Source organism: Lynx canadensis, chromosome D4 (assembly GCF_007474595.2).
Source record: "Lynx canadensis isolate LIC74 chromosome D4, mLynCan4.pri.v2, whole genome shotgun sequence".
Taxonomy (NCBI): Eukaryota; Metazoa; Chordata; class Mammalia; order Carnivora; family Felidae; genus Lynx; species Lynx canadensis.
In genome coordinates this window covers 26,513,022-26,520,124 of record NC_044315.2, presented here as the reverse complement: position 1 = coordinate 26,520,124, position 7,103 = coordinate 26,513,022, and the positions used below count along the sequence as shown (strand labels likewise).

The 7,103-nt window shown below is 39.0% G+C and overlaps 1 protein-coding gene across 2 annotated transcripts in view; it reads left to right on the top strand.

Annotated features, from left to right (window-relative positions):
- The first annotated feature begins 5,463 nt into the window (after positions 1–5,463).
- Positions 5,464–7,103, top strand: part of AGTPBP1 (ATP/GTP binding protein 1) — a 199,873-nt gene continuing 198,233 nt past the window's right edge. For both annotated transcript variants that reach the window (XM_030293983.1, XM_030293980.1), the window contains exon 1: positions 5,464–5,573. The gene's annotated coding sequence lies outside the window, so the exon portion shown is untranslated. The remainder of the gene's footprint in view (positions 5,574–7,103) is intronic.

Below are 7,103 nucleotides of genomic sequence, written 5' to 3'. Positions count from 1 at the left end.
CTAAATTAAGACAGATTCTCAAGTCATGTGTCAGCAGAGTCAAGCTTCCAATGGTCCTCTTCTGTGTTGGTAAAGAAATCTGACAAGTATTTATGATTTAAGAATACAGAGACATTCCTAAAAACAGTGGCCACGTTGCATCTCCGAGTTAACATTATGCCCAGAGCTACGATTTATCAAGTATGAAGAGTAATAAATAAAACTGTCCTTATCTGCAGATGACATGATTGTCTACATAGAAAATCCTAAAGGATATATAAAAATGCTCCTAAAACTTAAGTTCAGCAAGGCCACAGGATATAAGATAAACAGACAAAAATCAATTGTATTTCTATAGCCTAGCAGTAAACATGTAGGCAGCAAAATTTAAAATGTGGTATTATTTATGATTGCTCAAAAAAGGGAGAAATATGTAGGTGTCAATCCCACGAAAATGTATAGGACTTGTATGCTGAAAACAATGTAATACTAATGACAGAAATCAAAGAAGATCTTAATAAATTGAGAGACATACTTTGTCCACGGGTTGGAAGAGTCAACGTAGTAAATGTGCTCATTCTTTGCAAATAGATATGTAGGTTTAATACAATTTCAATCAAGAGCCCAGCAAAAATTGTGGATATAGACAAATCATCCTAAAGTGTATATGGAAAGGTAAAGGAATTAGACCAGCTAAAAAATTTTTGAAAAAAAAAGGAATAAAATGGGGGGACCAATCTACTTGGTTTCACGACTTATTGTATCGGTACAGTAATAAAGACTGTGATCTCGGGAAGGAATAAACACATAGACCAGTGGAAAAGAACAGAGGACTCAGTAATAGACCCACAAAAATGGACCCTCAACTGATCTTTGACAAAAGCGCAAAGCAATTCAGTGGAGGAAGAGTAGCCTTTTTTGATACATGGTTCCAGAGCAACCGGAAACTCGCTGGCAAAAAAAAAATGAACCTTGATTCAGTCACGCCTTATACAAAAATGAACTTAGGTGGGTTACAGGCTTAAATATAAAATGTAAAAGTATAAGGCTTTTAGAAAAAAGCATGGCAGAAAATCTTTGGGATCTGTGGCTAGGCCAAGAGTTCTCAGACAACACCAAAAGCATGATCGAAAGAAGGAAAAATCCATAAACCGCACTTGACCAAAATTAAAACCTTTTGCTCTGTGGAAATCTCTGATAAGAGGATGAAAAAGCAAGCTACACATTGGGAGAAAACACTTGTGAGCCACATACCCGACAAAAGAACAGTATTAAGAATATATAAACAAGGGTGCCTGGGTGGTGCAGTAGGTTGAGCGTCCGACTTCAGCTCAGGTCACCATCTCGTGGTCCATGAGTTTGAGCCCCGCGTCGGGCTCTGGGCTGATGGCTCAGAGCCTGGAGCCTGCTTCCGATTCTGTGTCTCCCCCTCTCTCTGCCCCTCCCCCGTTCATGCTCTGTCTCTGTCTCAAAAATAAATAAACGTTAAGAAAATTTTTTTTAAAAATAAATAAAAAATAATAAAAAAAAGAATATATAAACAACTCTCAAAACTCGACAGTAAAAGAACAAAGAACAAACAGTCCAAATAAAATATGGCAAAAGCCATCAAGAGACACGGCACTGAAGAAGACACACAGATGGCAAATAAATACTTGAAGGGATGTTCATCATCATTGCTCATCAGGGAAATGAAAATTAAAACCAGGAGGAGATATTACCACACACCTATGAGAATGGCTAACACAAAAGATGGTGACAACACCAAACGCTGTTGAGGATGCAGAGAAGCTGAATCATTCATATATTACTGGTGGGAATGTAATATGGTACAGCTGCTCTGGGAAGCTGGCAGTTTCTTAAAATGCAACATGCAACTTGCCTACAACTTAGCATTTGCACTCTTGGGCATTTGTTCCATAGAGATGAAATTTTGTGTTCACAGCATAACTTGTATGCCCTTCACCTTGAAGCAGGTGAATGGTTCAACAGACTGCAGTATGTCTACACCACAGGCTACTGCTCAGCAATAAAAAGGAGTGAAATATTGATATACATATTAACTTGGATGACCCATCAGAGAATTGACCTGTATGAAAAAAGCCAATCTAAAAAGGTTACATGCTGTAATGGCTCCATTGGTGTAACATCCTTGAAATGAAAAAATTACGGAAAGGGAGAACAGAGTAGTGGTTGCTTGGGGCTAAGGACAGAGTGGGGTTTGGGGGGGGGGAGTTGACCAAACAGTGCTGCATGGTGATAGAACTGTCCGGTATCTTGACTGTATCAATGTCAATATCCTGGTCAATATCCAAAAAATAATAAAATTTTTATTCAAACACACACAACACATAATTTATCTTCTCTGCCCTTCAAAATGTAAACTTGTTTAGAAAATTTCCTGGTGACATAAGATTCTTCATTAATTACCTCAATTTACCGATATTCCAAGGTCTCAAAGTCAGTTAGACTGTATAATCTAAGTTGACATTAAATCATTAAATCCCTGTTACTATTAAGAAGGCATCAGAAAAAGAAAACCTCCCAGGATAGTGTGATTGGAGAATGTCTGCAGTCTTCAGTAATGTTAGAAATTTACAAGCCAATTATGTAACAATTGTTTTAAAAATTCAGTTTAATGCAATCCGTTTCCTTGTATATGTTATCAATTGATGGTGTAAGGAATAAGGATAACAAATTTAGGAGGTTACAGTTAATTAACCTTTCTTCCAAGAAACAAATTCAGATTTGGCACAAATGACAATGTCATGTTTGCACTTAATTTTTTCACTGTGATATAAATCAGAGAGAAGACACTCAGCTGTCCTTTCATATCCAATTCATAAAATAAAGTTAATTTGTTTAAGGATTTTTTAGTATTAGATGTATTAAGTGAACTTAGCTAATGCTTAAACCAAAATTCTTCAAATCAATTTTATGGTCTAGTACTAAAACCCTCTAAATCTTAGTAAAACATCTTAGTACAGAAGTGTTCCTTAAAGATTTCTTACAATTGCTAATTGTCGGCCCAATGCCAACAGTGCCAATGTGCATTTCTTAGGTCCTAATCTTGTAACTCAGATGCAAGGACCCTGAAGAATAATAAACCAAAGTTATATTTTCATTTTCTAAAGATACTTACCTTTAAGTAATGGTCTCATAACTCAGTTGAGTAATTGATTTTTACTTGGAATAGAAAAAGGATCTTCTCCAGGTAGAAAACCATTATAAGATTTAGTTCCCTAAAGACTGATCTCTTTAATGTATTTTAAAGTATTTGTGCAAGTTATAGAGTATATCATACTGCTTGGCAGTTCCATGAACTTCACACTTATTTCTTCCATCCTGGAAAGTTTTTCTCAAAGAGCATAGAGCATAGCTCATATAGCATTAAAGGTTTTACTTCTTTTCTTTTACTTTCTCCCCCCGCCCCACTCCTGGAAATCTTTGACACTTCTTATTTTATTTTATTTATTTATTTATTTTTATTTAAAAAAAAATTTTTTTTTTCAACGTTTATTTATTTTTGGGACAGAGAGAGACAGAGCATGAACGGGGGAGGGGCAGAGAGAGAGAGGGAGACACAGAATCGGAAACAGGCTCCAGGCTCTGAGCCATCAGCCCAGAGCCTGACGCGGGGCTCGAACCCACGGACCGTGAGATCGTGACCTGGCTGAAGTTGGACGCTTAACCGACTGCGCCACCCAGGCGCCCCTACACTTCTTATTTTAGATTTAAGTACCTTGTAGTGTCTAGAAATCAATCAAAATAGAAGCATCATTGAATTTGGGACTTTGTAATTTTATTTGCTAATTCCTATGGAAGTGGGCCATCCTCTCTTGTTCAGAGATAGCTTTCAAGGGAAGCACATGTCTTTTACTGGAGGTGGCATAGTGATGCCAGCTTTGGAGGAACAGACCCCTTACCCAAATGGGGAAAAACCTTTACTCACAAAGTAGAAGCATCCTATCAAAATCTGACTTTAAGGAGGCCCTCCTGTGAGGTCCGAGTCCTTATCCCTAAGTCTGACAGAATGATTCTTGGACAGAGATCTGTGCAAGGTGATATTAAACATGTTTGATGATGGGGGCACCTGGGTGGCTCAGTCGGTTAAGCGTGTGACTTCGGCTTAGGTCATGATCATGTGGTTTGTGTGTTCAAGCCCAGTTGTTGAAGTCTGTGCTGACAGCTCAGAGCCTGGAGCTTGCTTCGGATTCTGTGTCTCCCTCTCTCTGCCCCTCCCCTGCTCGCCTTCTCCCTCTACCTCTCAAAAATTAACATTAAAAAGTAAAAAATAAAAAAAAAATGTTTGTGGCTATGGCAGATGCCTGAACATTCAGATGGATGCCCAGACAGCGTATAACAGCTTGCACATCAGAGCCGATCCTTGTCCACTTAAAGATCTCTGACTCTGGGAATTCTTAATCCGTAGAAGTTGTTTCTTCCTATTTCATATACACTTGAAGAGAGAAAACAAATTTAACCAATTAGATTGCAAAAGAGCCACGTCTTTTTTTTTTTTAATGTTTATTCATTTATTGAGAGAGAGAATGAGAGAGAGCGCATGCACGCGTGTGCACACACACACACACACACACACACACACGTGGGGGAGGGGCAGAGAGAGGGAGACAGAATCCAAAGCAGGCTCCAAGCTCTGAGCTGTCAGCACAGAGCCCCTCACGGGACTTGAACCCACAAAACACGAGATCATGACCTGAGCCAAAGTCATATGCTTAACTGACTGAGCCACCCAGGGGTCCCAAGAGATCCAGGTCTTAATGCAAAGATTTCAAAACCCCACAGCAAAGCCTTGCTACTGGCACTCAGAGCTTTCCCCCACAGCTTGATTTGACTCATCTTTGTTTTGCTGTGACGTGTATCTATTTTTTCTGAGGGTAAAAAACACAGTTGCTTGGGTAGAGTTTAGGAAGGAAAAGACTTTGAGCCAACGTGCCATTACACCTGCAGATGAGACTTTAAGAAGCAAGAGAGAAGGCATTCACGTGGATGTTCTGAGCTTCCCATGAACGGGGTTTCCTCTCTTCCTCCAGGTGGCAGCAGCTCCTGTTACTGAAGACAGGTCAACTTGTCAGCTCTGGTTTTATATCTAAGTGCCTCTCTATGATACACACCCACAGTTCACTAAGACTGGAGGCAAACTACTCCTCCAGACTAAAATCTTTCAAAAAGAAAGACTAGCCTAAATCATAACCCAAACAACTCCACAAACCTAGAAAATAACTTCCCAAATAGCAGTAATCACCCGTGGTTGTCTGACCATATGTGGCAGGAATGGCTCACTGTTAATGGCTCACAGATGATGTGTTTCCCCTTCCTAATGGCACAGTTAGACTCCATTTCCCAGCCCTCCTCTCAGTGAGATGTGATTATGTGGCTGAATTTAGCTGATGGCTTATGGGTGGAAGTGACTCTAAAGAAATAAGTGCATGCCTTCTGTCCCCTTTTTCCTGTTCCATCATGTGGTTTCAGACAAGACCCTAAACTAGAGCCACAAGATGGAAGGAGTCTGGTTCCTGAGTCACCTCCTGGAGAGCAGACGCTGGACTCCGCCGATCAGGAGTGTTACCCAAGTAAGAAGTCTAGTTCTTTTGTGTTTGAGCCATTGCATTTCTTGGTTTCTCTGTTACAGCAATTTAGCCGACCCTAACACTATACCTGATAAAATATTACTCTGCAGATAATGTTAAAGTTGGCATTTCTGAATTTTTTGTCTCCATATATAAATGTAATCAATATGTATATCTACTGGATATTTCAAATCTTGAGTAAATTCAGACATTGACTTAAATCTCTCTCCTAAAGTAATACTTGCAAAAAAATTAATCAATTAATACTTGTTTCCAAGTAATGCATAATATTTGTTTCAAAAAATTGTAAAACTTATGTTTTTGCATTGGTTGCTCTCAATTTTATAAGGGTGGCTCCCAAATGTTGTCAAAGAATATTCTAGAATGTAAGTTTTTATAGAAAGAAAAGAACATTCATACATTTATTGTAAGGCATAGTATAGGACCCTACCTCTCAGTTTGCTTATAATCTAACACCAAAGAGATGAGATATATGCACAAATAATTTTAGCACATGAATTGGTGATAGGTTCTAAAAATTGGTTTGGAAATTATTAAATGTGAAAACAGTCAATACCAAGAGAGTATGTATGTTTCTGAGTGACTCATAATTGTCCCAGAAATGCAAAAGCTAATAACTACAATAAAGCATTTACTGTAGAACAGGGATGAAATCATTTCTACTTTTAGTTTTGGGGATGGAAAGACCGAAATTAAAAAAGAAATGTACAGATGTTTCCAGTGCTCAAAGACTTCAAGTACAACCAACATGAATAGCTATTTTAAGACCCGTGTTGGGATGGGGGGAACAAGACAAAACCAACAGTCTTGAAAGTAATCAGGGGAATTTTAGAAAGACTGTGAGAGTATTATAAAAAAGTTGAAGCTAACATTGTTGTAGCAGAAGAATGCCCATTCCTCCCTTTGGTGGACTCAGTGTCTCAGAAGTCTGCATGTACTCTAAGGCTGATTAAAGCTGGTTTTACTAACCATTCAAATTCGGATCTCTCTACCCAGGTTCTAGACTGTGGTCTAATAGGTGCAGCTGTTCAGTAACAATTGCAGGCTGAATAACATTTCCAAAAGCTCATGGGTGGACAGCATGAAATCCTAAAGGCAGAATAAAATTTCACTCTAGGGGCGCCTGGGTGGCTCAGTCCGTTAAGCGTCCGACTTCGGTTCAGGTCATGACCTCAGGTCAGGCTCTGTGCTGACAGCTCGGGGCCTGGAGCCTGTTTCAGATTCTGTGTCTCCCTCACTCTCTGCCCCTCCCCCACTCTCACTCTTTCTGTCTCTGAAAAATAAATAAACATTAAAAAATTAAAAAAAAATTCCACTCTTGACTTAGGTAAGGTTATTAAGTCATGAAATAAATGCATATTGCATCTTTTTATGAGAGATGTGATCATTATGGCAGGGTTTCACTGCCAACAAAACAGGTTCCAAATGTTCACTGATCATTTCATAGCTTATGTCTTCCCCCTCTGCTATGTGAAAGCATGTATACGTGTACAATATTACTGCTAAGATCCC